The following is a 17,827-nucleotide window of genomic DNA, read 5'->3' on the forward strand; positions in this document are numbered from 1 at the left end:
ATTTTTGGTTGTGATAAACATTTAGAGGAGTGTGCTATGTATATTCAAGTCACTATGTATATATGTTTGTACATATTTATTACTCTATTTATTTATTTATTTTACTTGTACATATTTATTCTATTTATTTTATTTTGTTAATATGTTTTGTTTTGTTGTCTGTTTCCCCCTTCTAGACTGTGAGCCCGCTGTTGGGTAGGGACCGTCTCTATATGTTTCCAACTTGTACTTCCCAAGTGCTTAGTACAGTGCTCTGCACACAGTAAGTGCTCAATAAATACGATTGAATGAATGAATGATAGAGAATGCCCAACTGATGATCAGATGGTAGATTCCCTAATGGGTTTTCTGTCCTGTTAACTTTTTGTCCTTAGAGGTAAGTGATCCCAGGGTTCTGGCTGCTCCCCTCCCCCCTTCCCCAGACCCTCCCCTCCGCCAGCTGTCGGATACCTCCATCTTGATCTAGACCAAGGGATGTTGGCTTGTCTATTGAGATAATATAATCTCTCATAATACTATATGCCAAGCACTGTATTAAGCACTGGGGTAGATACAAGTTTAGTTAATCAGGCCAGACACAACTCCTGCCTCACATGTGTCTCTCAGTCCAATTAATCTATCAGTGGTACTTATTGACCACTTGTTGTGTGCAAAACACTGTACTAAATGCTTGGGAGAGTACACTACAACAGAGTTGGTGGGCATATGCCCTGCCTACAACAAGCTTGCATCCAAGATGTATGGATCCAAGATGGATGTAAGTCTGCATCCATACAGACATTAATATAAATACATAAATTATGGATATGTATATAAGTGCTGTGGGAGTGAGGGTGGACTGAATACCAAATTGCCAAAGGCTACAGATCCAAGAGCTACAGATCCAATCCAAGTAAAGAGGTGGATTTGGAAATCATCTTCATAGAGCTTGTAGTTGAAGGCATGGGAGTGAATGGGTTTTCCAAGGGAGTGGGTGTAGATGGAGAATAGAAGGGAACCCAGATGATGCAAAAGGGAGAGGGATTCAGGGAAAAGAGGGCCTAATTCTGGGGAGACCTTTTGGAGAAGTGTGAAATAAATAAAACTTTGAACGGTGGCTAGAGTGGTGGTCCAGTGTATAGAGAGGGGAAGGGAGTCCCAGGCCAGAGGGAGGATGTGGGAAAGGGGTTGGTAGGAAGATAGATGAGATTGGGGCAAAGTGAGAAAGCTGGCAATAGAGGACCAAATTATGTGGGCTGGGAGATAATAGGTGATCAGGGGGGTAAGGTTGGAGGAGGCAAGCTGATCAAGTGCTTTAAAGACAATGGTAAGGAGATTCTGCTTAATGTAAAAGTGGATGGGCAACCACTGGAGGTTCCTGAGGAGGAGGGAGATGTGGGCTGAACTTTATTTAGAAAAATGATTCAGGTAATAGAATGAAGTATGGACTGGAGTGGGGAGGGAAGGGAGAAAGGGAGGTCAGTAAGGAGGCAGATTCACTGTAATCAAGGTGGGATAGGAGAAGTGCTTGGATCAGAAGATCAGCAGTTTGGATGGAGAGGAAAGGGTGTATTTTAGCAATATCATGAAGGTAGAACCGACAGCATTTGGCGAGAGATTGAATATGTGGGTTGAATTAGAAAGATGAGTTGAAGATAATGCCAAGGTTACAGGCTTGTGATATTGGGAGGATGGTGGTATTGTCTACAGTGATGGGAAAGATCAGGAAGGACAGGGTTTTAGTGGGAAGATAAGAAGTTCTATTTTGGACGTGTTTAGTTTGAGGTGTCAGCAGGACATCTAGGTAAGGGCCAGGAAGAAATGTGAGTCTGCAGAGAAGGATAGTGATCAGGGCTGAAGAGGTGGATTTGGGAATCATCTTTATAGAGATGGTAGTTGAAGCCATGGGAGTGAATGACTTTTCCAAGGGAGTGGGTGTAGATGGAGAATAGAAGCGGACCCAGAACTGAGCTTCTGAAGGACCCGCATTATCTAAGGGTGGGAGGCAGAGCAGGAGTCTGCAAAAGAGATTGAGGAGTGGTCAGAGAGATCAGAGGAGAGCCAGGAGAGGACAGTGTCAGTGAAGTCAAAGTTGGATAATATTTCTAAGGTAAAGGGGTGGTCCTCAGTGTCGAAGGCAGAAGAGAGGTCAAGGAGGATTAGTATGGCCATTGTATTTGACAAAAAGGAGGTCACATGACCATAGAGAGGGTAGTTTCTGTGGAGTGAAGGGAGTGGAAATCAAGGAGAGGAAACTGAGATAGCTGGTGTAGACAACTTGCCTTAGGAGTTTGGAGAGGAATGTTAAGAGGAAGACGGGTCAATTACTGGAGGGAGCTGTGGGGTCAAGGGAGGCTTTTTTTTTTAGAAAAGGGGATATAGTTGGAAGAAAATTCATTTTCCTTGGAAATTACTCTGGGAAGCTTAACATATTATAGTAGAGCTCTTCATGTGGCTTTAATCATAGTAGTCTGCCTGTTTAAATGACCAGAGAGGAAGTGTCATTTCTGAGTGTCTGAAAATCACAATAATAACAATAATAATAATAATAATGGCATTTGTTAAGCGCTTACTATGTGCCAAGCAGTGGTCTAAGCACTGGGGGGATACAACTTAATCAGGTTGGCCCACATGGGGCTTACAGTCTTAATCCCCATTTTACAGATGAGGGAACTGAGGCCCAGAGAAGTGAAGTGACTCACCCAAAGTCACACAGCTGACAATTGGTGGAGCTGGGATTAGAATCCAGGACCTCTGACTCCCAAGCCGGGCTCTTTCCACTGAGCCATGCTGCTCAATTCAGCCTCTGGAGCTCCATTATCTTTTCCACGTATTTTGTCCTTTGGTGTTTGGCAGCGTATCTTTTCGATATGAACATTCACTTCTGTAGAGACAAGTTGGTGTTGGCAGAGGACAGTTGCCAGGGTGTAGGTGATATGGGAGCCTGGGAACACCTTTACACTGGGTTTCCAGGAAAGCAGTGCGGCTTATGGGAAGGAGCGTGGGTTTGGGAGTCAGATGATGTGGGTTCTAATCCTGTCACTGCCACTTGTCTGCTATGTGACCTTGGGCAAGCCACTTAACTTCTCTGTTCTTCAGTTACCTCATCTGTAAAATGGGGATTAAGACTGGGAGCCCCATGTGGGACAATCTGACTACCTTGTATTTACGCCAGTGCATAGAACAGTTCTTGGCACATAGTATTGTTGTCTGTCTCCCCCTTCTAGATTGTGAGCCCGTTGTTGGGTAGGGACCATCTCTATATGCTGCCAACTTGTACTTTCCAAGTGCTTAGTACAGTGCTCTTCACACTGAAAGCACTCAATAAATATGATTGAATGAATGAATGAATGAATGAATAGTATGCACTTAACGAATGCCATCATTATTATTAATTGTTTTTAATAGTCTATGTCACAGAACCTTGGTTTTTAGAGAGATATTGTTCTATAATATCAATTGAGTTCTCATTAGAATTTCCCTTGATTTCATTGTAGCTTCCAGGGAGCTCTGTATGTCCACTTTCAAACCTGCTGTTTTAGAAACTGGCTTACCTTGAACTGTTCCTTTCAATTACTTATGTGGCAATCCATATTTACTAGATATAACAGACACTTTTAGCAGTTATTCTTTATAAGAACAGTAATAGATCAAAATCCAAAGTTGTTTTGCAGAAGCTATGGCATAAGGAGGTACTTAATTGTCACACTAAGGAAATAGACCATGTCTGCTTTTATCTAGTTTCATGAAATTATCTCTAACATTTCATTGGTTTTTAACTGGGGAAAACACACCTTCCCTCGATGGTTGATGAATTCCAAATGCAGGGAGAAACAACTGTGATTGGACTTTGCTATAACTTGAGGATGTTTTAATATCTTACTATAAAGAATAGAAGATTTAAAGTCATAAGGCTGTTTAAAGCAATGGGAACTCAAATGTTGCTTAAATATAATCTTTCTCCTGTGCTGAAAGAATTGGTAAGTGTTCCTGTGAGTAAAAACTGAACTGAAGCACAAATCTTGTCGACAATTCCCAATCATTTAAGATACAGTTTCAGTACTCAGAGGGTGGTAGTTACTCGATTTTTAGTATTGAGAATACTTCATTTTGTGTCTTTGTGAAATGTTATCAGGAAAATCAGAGGGGATAGCCAAGTGCTATGCAGGTTAGAAGCATAATAGCCCATTGTGGATGAAGGGTGCGACATGGTATCTTGAAGCTAGGGACATGGTGGTTCAATCAGTGGTATTCATTGAGCACTTACTGTGTCAGAGCACTGTTCTAAGTGCTTGGGAAAGTACCTGACTTCAAGGAACTTACAGTCTATGGGGAAAACAGACATTAAAATAAATTACAGATAGGGGACGTAGCAGAGTGTTGGGATGTGTTCATAAGTGTTAGGGGGCGAGGGTGGGGTGAATATCAATATCAAGTGCTTGTGGGGTGAAGATTCAAGTGCACAGGTGGCACAGATGAGGTGGGGAGGTGAGTAGGGGAAATGCGAGCTTCGTTAGGGAAGGCCTCTTGAAGGAGATGTGATTTTTAGAATGGCTTTGAAGGTGGGGAGAGTGGTGATCTGTTGGATGTGAAGAGGGAGGGAGTTCCAGGCTAGTGGGAGGACATGGCAAGGGATCAGCCATGAGATAGACGAGATCAAGATGCAGGGACTAGGTTGGCATTAGGAAAGCAAAGTGTGAGGATTGAGTTTGAGTAAGAGATCAGCAAGGTAAGGTAGGAGGGAGAGAGCTTATCTCAGCTGAGTTCTGGATTAATTAATGCCTCAGGCAAACATTGATGCTAATAATAATAATCATACATTATTATTAATGTATTAGCTGGTTTTCAGGAGAGGGTAAACCACCCATAATTTAAACAAACCCTTTTTCAAGAGAATAACATTTTAAGGATAATATAGTTTAAAAATCAGGTATTTTTGCTGTGGCTGTTGATTGAGTGTTGTGTGGCTGAGGGGATTTCAGGAAGATGATGTTTAAGCATTTACTGGCAGTATCATCAACATGTCCTACTCTCTGTGGAGGAGTGGGGTAAGCTACATTTCTAGGGATCTTTTGTGTAAAGTGCTGGATTGTGGTAATAACTGTATTCTTATGCAGATACAGCTTCATGAAAAGTAAGGTAATTTTTAAATTTTTTAAATTTTTAAAAAAGGTATTTGTTAGTCGTTCGATAGTGCTTACTGAGTGCTTACTGTGTATAGAGCACTGCACTAAATGCCTGGGAGAATATAACAGAGTTGGTAGACACATTCCCTGCCCACAGCTAGCCAGTGTGTACTACGTACCAGGTATTGTTTTAAGCGCTAGAGTGGATTAAAGATAATTGGGTTGGACACAGTCCCTGTCTCAAATGGGACTCACGGTCTTAATCCCCATTTTACAGATGAGGTAACTGAGGCACAGAGAAATGAAGTGACTTGCCCAAGGTCACAGAGCAGACAAGTGGCCAAGCTGGGATTAGGACCCCTGGTCCTCTTACTCCCAGGCCTCTGTTCTTTCCATTAGGCCACAATGCTTCCCTTAAATCTGAAGACGAAAAAATGTACAAATATAAGTTCCTGTCATCACGATGCTTTAACATTTCAAAAGTCTCAGCAAAAAGAACTAACATTTCTGAAAAAAGTACCTCACAGCAGCAAAATTTCCTCATTTGGGTTAAGCAAGGAAGGGGAGGGAGGAAATGGCACCGCCAGATGGTAAACCTTCCTGTTTCCGGCATGCCAGTCTCCACATCTTAGTCTTAATTAGTATCTCAGAGTTGGGTTATTTCAAATCGGGTGTGTTAGCTTAAAGATGTAATTTAAACCGACTTCACATATACAGATATGCAGCAAGTATGATGAAATATAACTTCAATCTGGACCCCTACTAATCACCATGGTAACCTGAATTCTCTGCATTTCATTGGAATATTTTGAACAAAAACACGGTTTAATCAGAATACGCTTGATAATTAAGAATTTATGAATACCTGGGTTTGGGTAGAATTGCTTTTCAAAACTAAGCCTTCCAAATTAAAGAAATTTATGCTCAATCAGCCATTGTGCAGATTCAGAAACACTGGCCATGACTCCTGGTTTTATTTTCCTGAAGGGTGATGTGAAATTCCATCCTGGGTTCATGAATGGGGTCCAGGTGCTCCCATACTCCTTAGCACCAGTGTTGGAACACCTTTTCACCTCCTCCTTTCCTCTGTTTTCTATTCCCCAGGATTTAGAAACAGAAGCCTGGAATTTTTATTATCCTCCATTTTCTAGACTCTAAGCTCTTCTCTACCCTCTCAGAGTTGCACCTGGAGAATTACCAGTACTTTACCAGTCTCAACTACAGGAGAGAGAGTCAAGTAGAGGCATTCCTAGCTTGGCCAGTGGCTAGTGAGTGGAAGGCAATCTGATATGAGTCAAGACTATCCTGTACTGGGTAGCAGCGGTGCAGAAGAGGGTCGAGGGCAGAGACTCAAGTTTACTGCATGGAAGGAGACAATGGTAAACCACTTCCGTATTTTTACCAAGAAAACTCTATGGATACACTACTAGAACAATTGCAGATGGACATGGGGCGTTCTGGGAGAGATGTGTCCATGGTGTCGCTATGGGTTGGAGATGATTCTGCATAAGATGAGACAAGAAAAGCTCCTCTCTAAACTGTAAGCTTCTCTTAGGCAGGAAACGTGGCTACCAACTCTGTTCTATTGTACTCTCCCAAGTACTTAGAATGGTGCTTTACATGTGGTGAGCACTCAAAAATGTAATTGATTGATTTTCAAATTATGGCTAGACTGTATTCCCTCAAAACTTGTATTAAACTGAGATTTTAAAAGAGCACAGGCTTTGGAGTCAGAGGTCATGGGTTTAAATCCTGGCTCCGCCAATTGTCAGCTGTGTGACTTTGGGCAAGTCACTTAACTTCTCTGTGCCTCAGTTACCTCATCTGTAAATGGGGATTAAGACTGTGAGTACCCCAGTGGGACAACATCATCACCTTGTAACCTCCCAGCACTTAGAACAGTGCTTTGCACATAGTAAGCACTTAATAAATGTCATTATCATTATTATTAGTTAAAAATTGTATGTTTACCAGATTGGTTAACTCCAGTTTCCTCAGCTAGTTACCCATATGCTACCTCATTTCCTCAGGTCTGTATTGAAGTTGTTAATATGGTTTTTTTTAAATGATATTTGTTCAGTGCTTACTAAGTGCCAAACACTACTCTGGGGTAAATACAGGTTAATCAGGTCAGACACAGTCCCAGTCCCACAAGGAGCTCACAGTTTACTTAGGAGGGAGAACAGGTTTTGAATCCTCATTCTATACTTCAGGAAACTGAGGTACAGAGAAGTTAAGTAACTTACCCACGGTCACACAGCTGGCAAGTGGCAGAGCCAGGATCAGAGCCCAGGTCCTCTGACTTCCACCCAAGCTTGGGCTTTTTCCAGTAGGCCACACTTCCTTGTTTGTAAAGAAATATGGAAGAAAAACATAGAACAAAAACGACCTCCAGAACTATCCCCATGTTTTGTTTCTTTTAGGAAAACTGATTATAAAGCAGATATTAAGCAATAAAAGAAAAGCCTGGGGCCTGAGGGTTTATATCTCAGGCAGCAATCATTCATGTGTGTGACCTCAGGCTGTTGAGTTTTTGGTTATATAATCAATCAATCAATCAATCGTATTTATTGAGTGCTTACTGTGTGCAGAGCACTGTACTAAGCGCTTGGGAAGTACAAATTGGCAACATATAGAGACAGTTCCTACCCAACAGTGAGCTCACAGTCTAGAAGGGGAGACAGAGAACAAAACCAAAACCAAACATATTAACAAAATATGTTAACAAATATGTTAACAAAATATAAGCAGGGAACATGTCTACGAACTCTGTTATCCTCTCTCAAGAGCTTAGTACAGTACTTTGCACATAGTAAACACTCAGTAAACACTATTGATTGATTAAAGAGACAACCAACTCATTGAGAAGGGCAAGCAGATTTGTGCATTAGCTGGGAGCTTCTCTGATAAGTAAGCTTGTTGTAACCAGGTAATGTGTTTTATTGTTATATTGTCCTCTCCCAACCACTCTGTACAGTACTCTGCACACAGTAAGCATTCAATAAATTTGATTGACTGACTGAGTTTGGGCTAAACCCTAACATTCCCTGAAAACAACATGCTGTTCGCTATTAGAACAAGTAAGGCCTTAATGGGTAAGCAGGGGATTGAGAGGGGTAGAGCCCACCCCTCCCTCCCATTGTGTATGACATCATTACATTATGCTGTGTGCATGGTGCCATTCATAGAGTCCACCTGAACCCTGGAAATTTGAGTGCTTCTCTGAGGAGCCTATGGTCACAGGCTCTCATTCTTGGCCACTGCTTTCCCTTCCAGGGTTCCTGCGAATTAGGTGATGCGTCTTATGGTCTCTCAGATAGTAATCAATCAATCGTATTTATTGAGTGCTAACTGTGTGCAGAGCACTGTACTAAGCGCTTGGGAAGTACAAGTTGCTTGGAAGGTACAAGTTTAGTAACCGTTCCCTTCCATCCCATTCCATTACATTTGTTCCATTTGTTCCATTTCATAACAAATGTTGAGTTTGTAATTACCGATTAGTAATTCCTAACTTTCTACAGATTACTTTTTGGTTGTGTGTAGTGTTTCTTGGGGCCACTTTAGCTCACATTCACTCACACACACACAAACACAAACCCACACACAGGCACTTACACGTTCAGAACCCCTCTAGTTTCTCCTCAAAAGTTCCCTGAGAGTGGGACCAACTCTGTTCTAAACGACTGTCGTGAAAGCTGATTTTCATAACCAGACCAGCTTCAATTTGACTTTGAAAAGTGATTGATCACTTGATCGAGGGCTTCTTTGGGACAGTCTTGACTCTGCTTAAGAGCCTGCTTCTTTTGACCCTCTCACTGTCTCCCTCTATTTCTCCTAACTGAGGGGGAAACCCAGGCAATTCTTCCAGAAGTACATTCAGTTGCTGTGTGTAACCAACTCACTGAATCTATATTATTGGCTTTTGACAATTAGGAGAAAATACTTTGTTTTCTCTGGCTAGTGAATAACCTTTAAAAGAATAATTAACTAACTGAATAATTATAAATTTTCCAATAGCATTTGAAGGCATACTTTTTATAGTCTCAGCAAATCTGGTTGTTCAATGAGGCACCTAGCATAATAATAATGATGATGTCCTTTGTTAAGTGCTTACTATGTGCGAACCACTGTTCTAAGTGCTGGGGGAGATACAAGGTGATCAAGTTGTCCCACATGGGGCTCACAGTCTTAATCCCCATTTTACAGATGAGGTAACTGAGGCACAGAGAAGTTAAGTGACTTTCCCAATGCCACACAGCAGACATGTGGCGAAGGTGGGATTAGATGACTCCCGAGCCCGGGCTCTTTCCAATGAGCCATGCTGCTTCTCTTTAGAAGTTGCTTTTACTCTTTCAGGCCATCAGGTGTTCTCTAGTAAATTGCATGAATGCTACTTATACAGCACTAGGTAAATCGGTATTTTACCTGTAAATGGTGCAGAAAAGAAGGTTAGTCTTTTCAGCCATACATATGCACAAGGATAGGACTCCACTACTCGTAATTTCATCTTTGAAATATGTACATGAGCCCGTTGTTAGGTAGGGACCGTCTCTATATGTTGCCGATTTGCACTTCCCAAGCGCTTAGTACAGTGCTCTGCACAGAGTAAGCGCTCAATAAATATGATTAAATGAATGAACAGGGGCTGGGCGGAAAGGAGACAGATAGGAGGAAGTGAAGGTGATTCTTATTAGCATAAGGGCAAAGAGAAGCAGAATCTCGGTCTCTGGTGCCAGCCCCAGCAAGGGACTCAAAGCCACCAGGAGCCAAAGAGTCCTGGGAAGGGCCTGTATAGTGAAAAGAGCAAAAGTCTGGGAGTCCAAGGACCTGGGTTCTAATCTCAGATCTGCCACTTGTTTTCTGTGTGACCTTGGGCAAGTCAGTTCACTTCTCTGTTCCTCCGCTTCCTCCTTTGAAAATGGGGGCTTAGACTGTCAGCTCTTGTTAAGCACGTACTATGTGCCAAGCACTGTTCTGTGCACTGGGGTAGATTCAAGGTAATCAGGTTGTCCCACTCGGGGCTCATAGCCCTAAACCCCATTTTACAGAGGAGCAAACTGAGGCATAGAGAAGTGGCTTGCACAAGGTCACACAGCAGACAGGTGGCAGAGCTGGGATTAGAACCCACATCCTCTGAATCCCAAATCCATGCTCTTTCCATTAGTCCACACTGCTTCTCTTGTAGCTACCCCAGCACTTAGTACAGTGCCCGACACATAAGTACTTAAAAATACTACAATTATTATTATTATTATTATTAGAGGGGGTAAGTGGAAGCAGGTTTGGGCCCTTGCAGCTTTGAAGCAGCAGAGAAGCCTAAGGGACATTGGCAACATCTCTAGGCAGGAGTGGGAGTGAGAGGCAGGGACTCGGTCAATCAGTAGGATTTATTGAGCAGTTACTGTGTGCAGAGCACTGTTCAGACTGTAAGCTCATTGTGGGCAGGGAATGTGTCTGTTATACTGTCATATTGTACTCTCTTAGTACTTAGTAATAATAATAATGATAATAATAATGATGGCATTTATTAAGTGCTTACTAAGTGCAAAGCACTTTTCTAAGCACTGGGGAGGTTACAAGGTGATCAGATTGTCCCATGGGGGCTCACATTTCATCTCCATTTTACAGATGAGGTAACTGAGGCCCAGAGAAGTTGAGTGACTTGCCCAAAGTCACACAGCTGACAATTGGCAGAGCTGAGATTTGAACCCATGACCTCTTATTCCAAAGCTTGTGCTCTTACCATTGAGCCATGCTGCTTCTCTAGTACAGTGCTCTGCACACAGTAAGTGCTCAATAAATGCTACTGATTGACTGACTGACTGACTCATCTCCCACCAGGATTCCTTGAACTGAAAACAAAGAAGTCAGGTTTCCTACTAAACCCTGTTCAGTTGCAAAGCAGTCAATCAATTAAAATGTTCAGACCTGCTGTGACCTCTCTTCCAGCCATTTGGATGCTATTTTAAAGTGCCAGAAGATAAGTGAGTACTAATGACTTCTGCAATATTTGTCTACCTATCCAATGCTATCTCTTCATTTACTTTAGATGGAAAGTCCCTAGAAGATAACAACCAGATCTATGTAGCACAATTTGGAAGTCAGTCTTTAAATAGACTGTACAAATACTAAACATAAATAAATGCTAAATACAAATACTAAAACAAAGATAAATAAAAAACTAAATATAAATTTTTTTAAAAATTAAATACTGTAGACCATAATCTTATTATTGACAAGGAATTAGTCTGCTTATTGTTTTATTATACTCTCCCAAACCCTTAGTACAATGCTCTCCTCAGAGTAAGTGCTCAATAAATAATAATAATAATCATAATGATGGCATTTGTTAAGTGCTTACTATGTGCAAAGCACTGTTCTAAGTGCTGGGGAGGATACAAGGTGATCAGGTTGTCCCACATGGGGCTTACAGTCTTCATCCTCATTTTACAGATGAGGTAACTGAGGCTCAGATAGGTCAAGTGACTTGCCCAAGTTCACACAGCAGACACGTGGTGGAGCTGGGATTAGAACCCGTGACCTCTGACTCCCAAGCCTGTGCTCTTTCCACTGAGCCATGCGGCTTTTTCATGCTACTAACTGACAAATAGCAGGAGAAAAATTGAAAGAGAAATAATCTTTTCATAACATTTTACAAACTCAAAATTTTCTTTCTTTTCCACTTCCTTTGCTGAAGAATTTATCTTCATTCGCCAAAAAGCCCATATCAACCAGTTGGCCTGGGGAAGGGCATTTTCATTTTAAAATACATTCACCTAATGATGTGAAGTAAAAAGAAAAATGAGTCTTTTTACCAAAAAGAAAAAATCTTAGTTACATCCTGTAATTGGAACTGCAAGGCATTTGTTTCTTGTCCTTGTCTTTCTTGAGTGTAAAAGATATATGTGTTCTAGCCACTTGTCCTTTTCTAAATTCATCCACTTCATTTTGAAACTTGAATCAAATATGCACTCAATTATTTATTCTGTTGTATTAAAGTATTATCCTATAGCCATTCAGTTTATTAAATTCCTATGTCTTTTGTCCTTCCAAATTTGACTTTTGTTGAAGAACTAGGCTTGTTGAAATGATTGCATTAATATCACATTACTATCAAAAATTAAAGTGCAGAGCAGAGAACATGCTAATAGGTTTCAATGATTTCAACTTAGAAATGGTTTTAGGCAATCAGAAAGCAGGTGCAATTCTGACTTTAAATGAACTTGAAATGATAATGCAGACCCAAGATCAGTAGCAAGATTCATAGCTCTGGTGTTGGGTAGAAAAACTGCTCAACATGATGAAGTGCGAAGGATCAAAGCTTTGTGAGAGTAATCTGAAGGCTTACTTTGCGTTTTTGAGAGTGCAGCACTTTCTGTTTCAAGTTGGAAACTCAGTCCTGTGGGTATCATTGGTTTGTAGGTATTTCATGGGCCCCAAAAAGGTTTAGACTCCTACTTTTAAGTTTCTAAAAATCTCAGGATGGGATGAAGGACATAGCTCAGTATTATTTATGCATGAATTACATTACACACTGTGTGGTGGAATCAATAACAGTTTCTTGACTAGAAGAAAAATATTGGCTGGTGTTATTGAGTTTAATTCTACAGTAAAGATTTTTGCAATTCTGTTTCTAGATCTAGGGAATGTGATTCTTTAAAAAATAAATGTGGACATAGACCATGAAAGTCCTTTAGAGTTATTCTGAGAAGGAAAGATTTTTACAAGCCTTAGTCTTAGCAGCAGTGGTCATGCTAATTTTTCCAACGGCGCAGCGAAGTTAAGTGATTTGCCCAAGGTCTCAGAACTGATGAATTCATTCATTCATTCATTCATTCAATTGCATTTATTGAGCGCTTACTGTGTGCAGAGCACTGTACTAAGCGCTTGGGAAGTACAAGTTGACAACATCTAGAGACGGTCCCTACCCAACAGCGGGATCACAGTCTAGAAGGGGGAGACAGACAATTAGAAACCCACTCCTCTGAATCCCAGGCCCATGCTCTTTCCACTAAGCTATGCTGCTTATTACTGTGTGTAAGTATCCCTCTTGCATGTGACTCCTCTCATTATCTGAAGCAGCTCAGCTACCATTTCTATTTTTTTTTTTTGGTTATGAATATGTTCCAAAGTGGGAGATGGACAGATTCTGAAATGTCAGAATCACTTTGAATCATTTTGACTGATTGTTCATTTTAGTCTTGCTAAGTGATGCATCTAGGTGGAACTGTTCAGAAGTCAAATATGGCGACTATTTTGTTTCAGAGCCATGGACAAGTGCGATTGTTCTCAGGAACTTTTACTTTGGTCTGACTCCTAATGTCCGATGCGCTTTGCAGATTATCATGCCTCATCCAAAATTATTCCCCTATTTAATTCCCAAAGCCCTAAATCACATCATCCCATAAGCCTCTCTCCACTCTCAGTGGTGGTAGCAGTAGTAACAGTGTTTATTAAGTGCTTATTGTGAGCACAGCACTCTACTAAGTGCTGGGAAAAAATGCGCTATGCCTGTGGTTTGGGGAATGGATTGGAGACAGACACACTGGAAGCAATGAAACAATAAAACCTTATTCTTGTGGGCAGGGATTGTCTTTTTTAATTGCTGAATTGTACTTTCCAAGTGCTTAGTACAGTGCTCTGCACACAGTAAGCTTTCAATAAATACGATTGAATAAATGAATGAATGAACAGCATAAAGGAAAAGGACAAAGTCACAATAAACCAAATAAAAACAAAAATATTTAGACAAATACTGTGGCCCTGTGGAACTACACAGGGCTTGAAGTCCAGGGACCTGGGTTCTAGTTGACCTCTGCCACTTCTGTGTGACCTTAGTCGAGTAACTGTAACTTCTCTGTGACTTAGTTTCCTCAAATGTAAAACACTCCCCTCCCTCCTCTCTTTTCACTGCGAGCCCTATGTGGGAGAGAGAATATGTCTGATCTGGTTGTACTGTAGCACTTAGTTCAGGGTTTGTTACGTAGTAAGCACTTTGCCTACTATGATATAGTTATCATTAGTATTTATAAGTCAATCGTATTTATTGAGCACTTACTGTATGCAGAGCACTGTACTAAGCCCTTGGGAAAGTAAAAAGCAATAGAGTTGGCAGATTCTAACCTCCCTCTCAAGGACCATCCAGTCTAGTAAGCATATATGTATATTCTTTTGTATGTTCTATGAATTCCCAATTGTCCTGAGTCTTATCAACCCGCAGCCATTTCTGCACATACCTATTTATTTACTGTCTTTATTTACATATTTATTATTTACTATCCTCAGCACTCTGTAAATAGATAAATGTAGTTCAGTTGTTTTTCTTCATTCCACAAACTGTTAATATCTTATGTCTCTCTCTCCCATTAGAGTGTAACTTCCTTGTAGACAGGAACTATATCCTGTCTTCCAGTTGTACTTTCCTAATCTATCAGAAGAGTCATTGTACTCAGCAGGCACTCACTAAATACCATTACTACTAGTATTATTTCATCCTGACATACCCATACTATTATCTGCTGTATAAGTGTTTTATCTCCTGCTCCTATTTGCAAATAATTTATAAGTAATGAAATGTAAAAAAGGAATGACACGTCTGCTTGCATATTCCATCTTCTCTGTACCAGAAGGAAAAAAAAAAAGATGCAAAGACAGTTCCACCAGTACAATTATATGGCTCTAGGCTACTTTTGATTAAATTCTATTTTAGTGGCTACAGTCCTGTTATATATGCCCCACATGTTTCACTTGTCCCCTTTGCCTACTGAAGTTCAAATAAAAATTGAACAGTCTTTTTTGGTAAACTGTTCATTAGGAGTAAACTTGAAAACAGGAATTCCAGTCATGAAGTCCTTATAATCTAATTATTCCCCTGTCTTTTCATAGCACTATGATGGAACTGAATGCTATTTCTGGACTTCTTAAGTAAACTCCTATTATTATTATTTTCTGAGGCATTGAATTGTGCCATTCATTAAAGAGTATGCGAGGTATAGACTGAGTTAAAAATCTCTAGGGAAGGTTTGCCTGGCTCATGCTTTGAATATCAATTATAACATAAGCCTTCCAAATATTCAGTAATTTCTGTAAAGCAAAGGTCTCAGGACTAGAATGCATGGAAGAAACTATTTAAAGACAGAATACCCTGTGGCCCTAGGCGTACGATCAGCCCTCTTCAAAAATCCACTGACTGGTCAATCCAAATTGGTAAAGGTTAGAAAAAAATACCTAATTATTGCTTGACTCACCAAATTCAAAACTGACTTATGCAAGACCTAGCTGGTGAGCCGCTAGATTGTAAGGTCCTTGAAGGCAGGGATTATTTCTACCTACTCTATTTTATTTACTCTTCAAAGCACTTAGTACAGACCTCTGCTCAGAGTAAGCACTCAATCTGTGCACCACTCATCAATCAAGAGTAGTAATTGAGAGCTTATTTCACACTGAGCATTGTATAAAGTGCTTGGCAGAGAACAATATAGTAAAGTTGGTAGACACATTCCTTTCCCACAAGGCGCTTACAGTCTAGAGCGAGAGGTAGATGTTAAAATAAAGTACTGATAGGGGAATGGGAGAGAATACAATCAATCAATCACTCAGTAGTATTTATTGAACACTTCCTATGCGCATTACACACTGCTATTGATGGATTGATTGGAACTTTGGTCTTGCAGTTCAATAACGATTAGAAATATCGCTGTTGGAACTAAATCACGCACAAGAGTAAGGTTTACCATTACATGCAAACAATTTAGAAGGGGAATTAGCCGTCCCCTAACTAGCGTAGTCTAGTGGGAAGAGCAGGAGCCTGGTAGTTAGAAGACCTGGGTTCTAATTCCGGCTCCAGAACTTGTCTGCTGTGTGTAGCCCCTTCCTTCCTCTCCCCCTCGTCGCCCTCTCCATCCCCCCCATCTTACCTCCTTCCCTTCCCCACAGCACCTGTATATATGTATATATGTTTGTACATATTTATTACTCTATTCTTTAATTTATTTTACTTATACATATCTATTCTATTTATTTTATTTTGTTAATATGTTTGGTTTTGTTCTCTGTCTCACCCTTCTAGACTGTGAGCCCACTGTTGGGTAGGGACTGTCTATATGTTGCCAATTTGTACTTCCCAAGTGCTTAGTACAGTGCAGTACAGTACAGTACAGTAAGCGCTTAATAAATACGATGATTGATTGATTGATTGATCGTGGGCATGTCACTCAACTTCCCTGTGTTTCTGTTTCCTCAGCTGTAAAATGGGGACTCAGTACTTGTTCTTGCTCCTACTTCGATTGTTAGCCTCGTGTGGGAAAGGGATTGTGTCTGACCCGATTGATTTGTATGTATCCCAGTGCTTGACACATAGTAAGCACTTAGTAGATACCACATTAAGAGGTGGGGAGGGGTCAGTCATGTGTTTGCCTTTTCAACCACACTCTTCCACATCTTCAGTGGTGTTACCTCATTTTTGAAGATTACATGGTCATGCACTCCCTTACATTCATATTCCATTCACAAGGCCAATGTGAGACCAGCAATCCCTCCTGCCCTGCTTGCACAGAAAGATATGTTAATAGACTTTTCCTGTGTCTGCACTGGTCTCAGTATTTGAGCTGCCTCATGGTATCCTGATTTGAGGAAGATTTTGGGAACTTTTTCTCAATTGCTGCCCAACAGGCTGGTTTGTCTGATGTGGTTGTCTCCCACCAGGCTATTGCTGTTTCACATCATTTGAAACTGTGCTTCATTTTTTACTTTAAATTGCTTTTTCTTCTCTCTGGGCTTGCATTTGCCTCCTTTCATGTTCCCACAGAGCAGCTCCTCGGGTACCCTGCTAGCATCCATTCACCCCATCTGTCCTGCCCAGTAGAATTGTGCTATTGTGAGCATTTGAAGGGTTGGGGGAATAAAAATGGACTCATAAAGGAATAGTGAGGAGTGAGGAGAACTTGGAACTTGGGCACTACCATCCTTCCTGTCTCACAAGCCCGCAACCTTGGTGTCATCCTCGACTCCGCTCTCTCATTCACCCCTCACATCCAAGCCGTCACCAAAACCTGCCGGTCTCAGCTCCGCAACATTGCCAAGATCCGCCCTTTCCTCTCCATCCAAACCGCTACCCTGCTCATTCAAGCTCTCATCCTATCCCGCCTGGACTACTGCACTAGCCTTCTCTCTGATCTCCCATCCTCGTGTCTCTCTCCACTTCAATCCATACTTCATGCTGCTGCCCGGATTATCTTTGTCCAGAAACGCTCTGGACATATTACTCCCCTCCTCAAAAACCTCCAATGGCTACCGATCAATCTGCGCACCAGGCAGAAACTCCTCACCCTGGGCTTCAAGGCTCTCCATCACCTCGCCCCCTCCTACCTCACCTCCCTTCTCTCCTTCTACTGCCCAGCCTGCACCCTCCGCTCCTCCACCACTAATCTCCTCACTGTACCTCGCTCTCCCCTGTCCCGCCGTCGACCCCCGGCCCACGTCATCCCCCGGGCCTGGAATGCCCTCCCTTTGCCCATCCGCCAAGCTAGCTCTCTTCCTCCCTTCAAGGCCCTGCTGAGAGCTCACCTCCTCCAGGAGGCCTTCCCAGACTGAGCCCCTTCTTTCCTCTCCCCCTCGTCCCCCTCTCCATCCCCCCGTCTTACCTCCTTCCCTTCCCCACAGCACCTATATATATGTATATATGGTTGTACATATTTATTACTCTATTTATTTATTTATTTATT

At 41.5% G+C, this 17,827-nt stretch overlaps 1 protein-coding gene across 1 annotated transcript in view; it reads left to right on the plus strand.

Moving 5' to 3' along the window:
- The first annotated feature begins 8,322 nt into the window (after positions 1-8,322).
- Positions 8,323-17,827, plus strand: part of NAV3 (neuron navigator 3) — a 783,489-nt gene continuing 773,984 nt past the window's right edge. Inside the window, exons 1-2 of the mRNA XM_038756254.1 lie at positions 8,323-8,397; positions 10,947-11,089. The gene's annotated coding sequence lies outside the window, so the exon portion shown is untranslated. The remainder of the gene's footprint in view (positions 8,398-10,946; positions 11,090-17,827) is intronic.

This window comes from Tachyglossus aculeatus, chromosome 14 (genome assembly GCF_015852505.1).
Source record: "Tachyglossus aculeatus isolate mTacAcu1 chromosome 14, mTacAcu1.pri, whole genome shotgun sequence".
Classification (NCBI taxonomy): domain Eukaryota; kingdom Metazoa; phylum Chordata; class Mammalia; order Monotremata; family Tachyglossidae; genus Tachyglossus; species Tachyglossus aculeatus.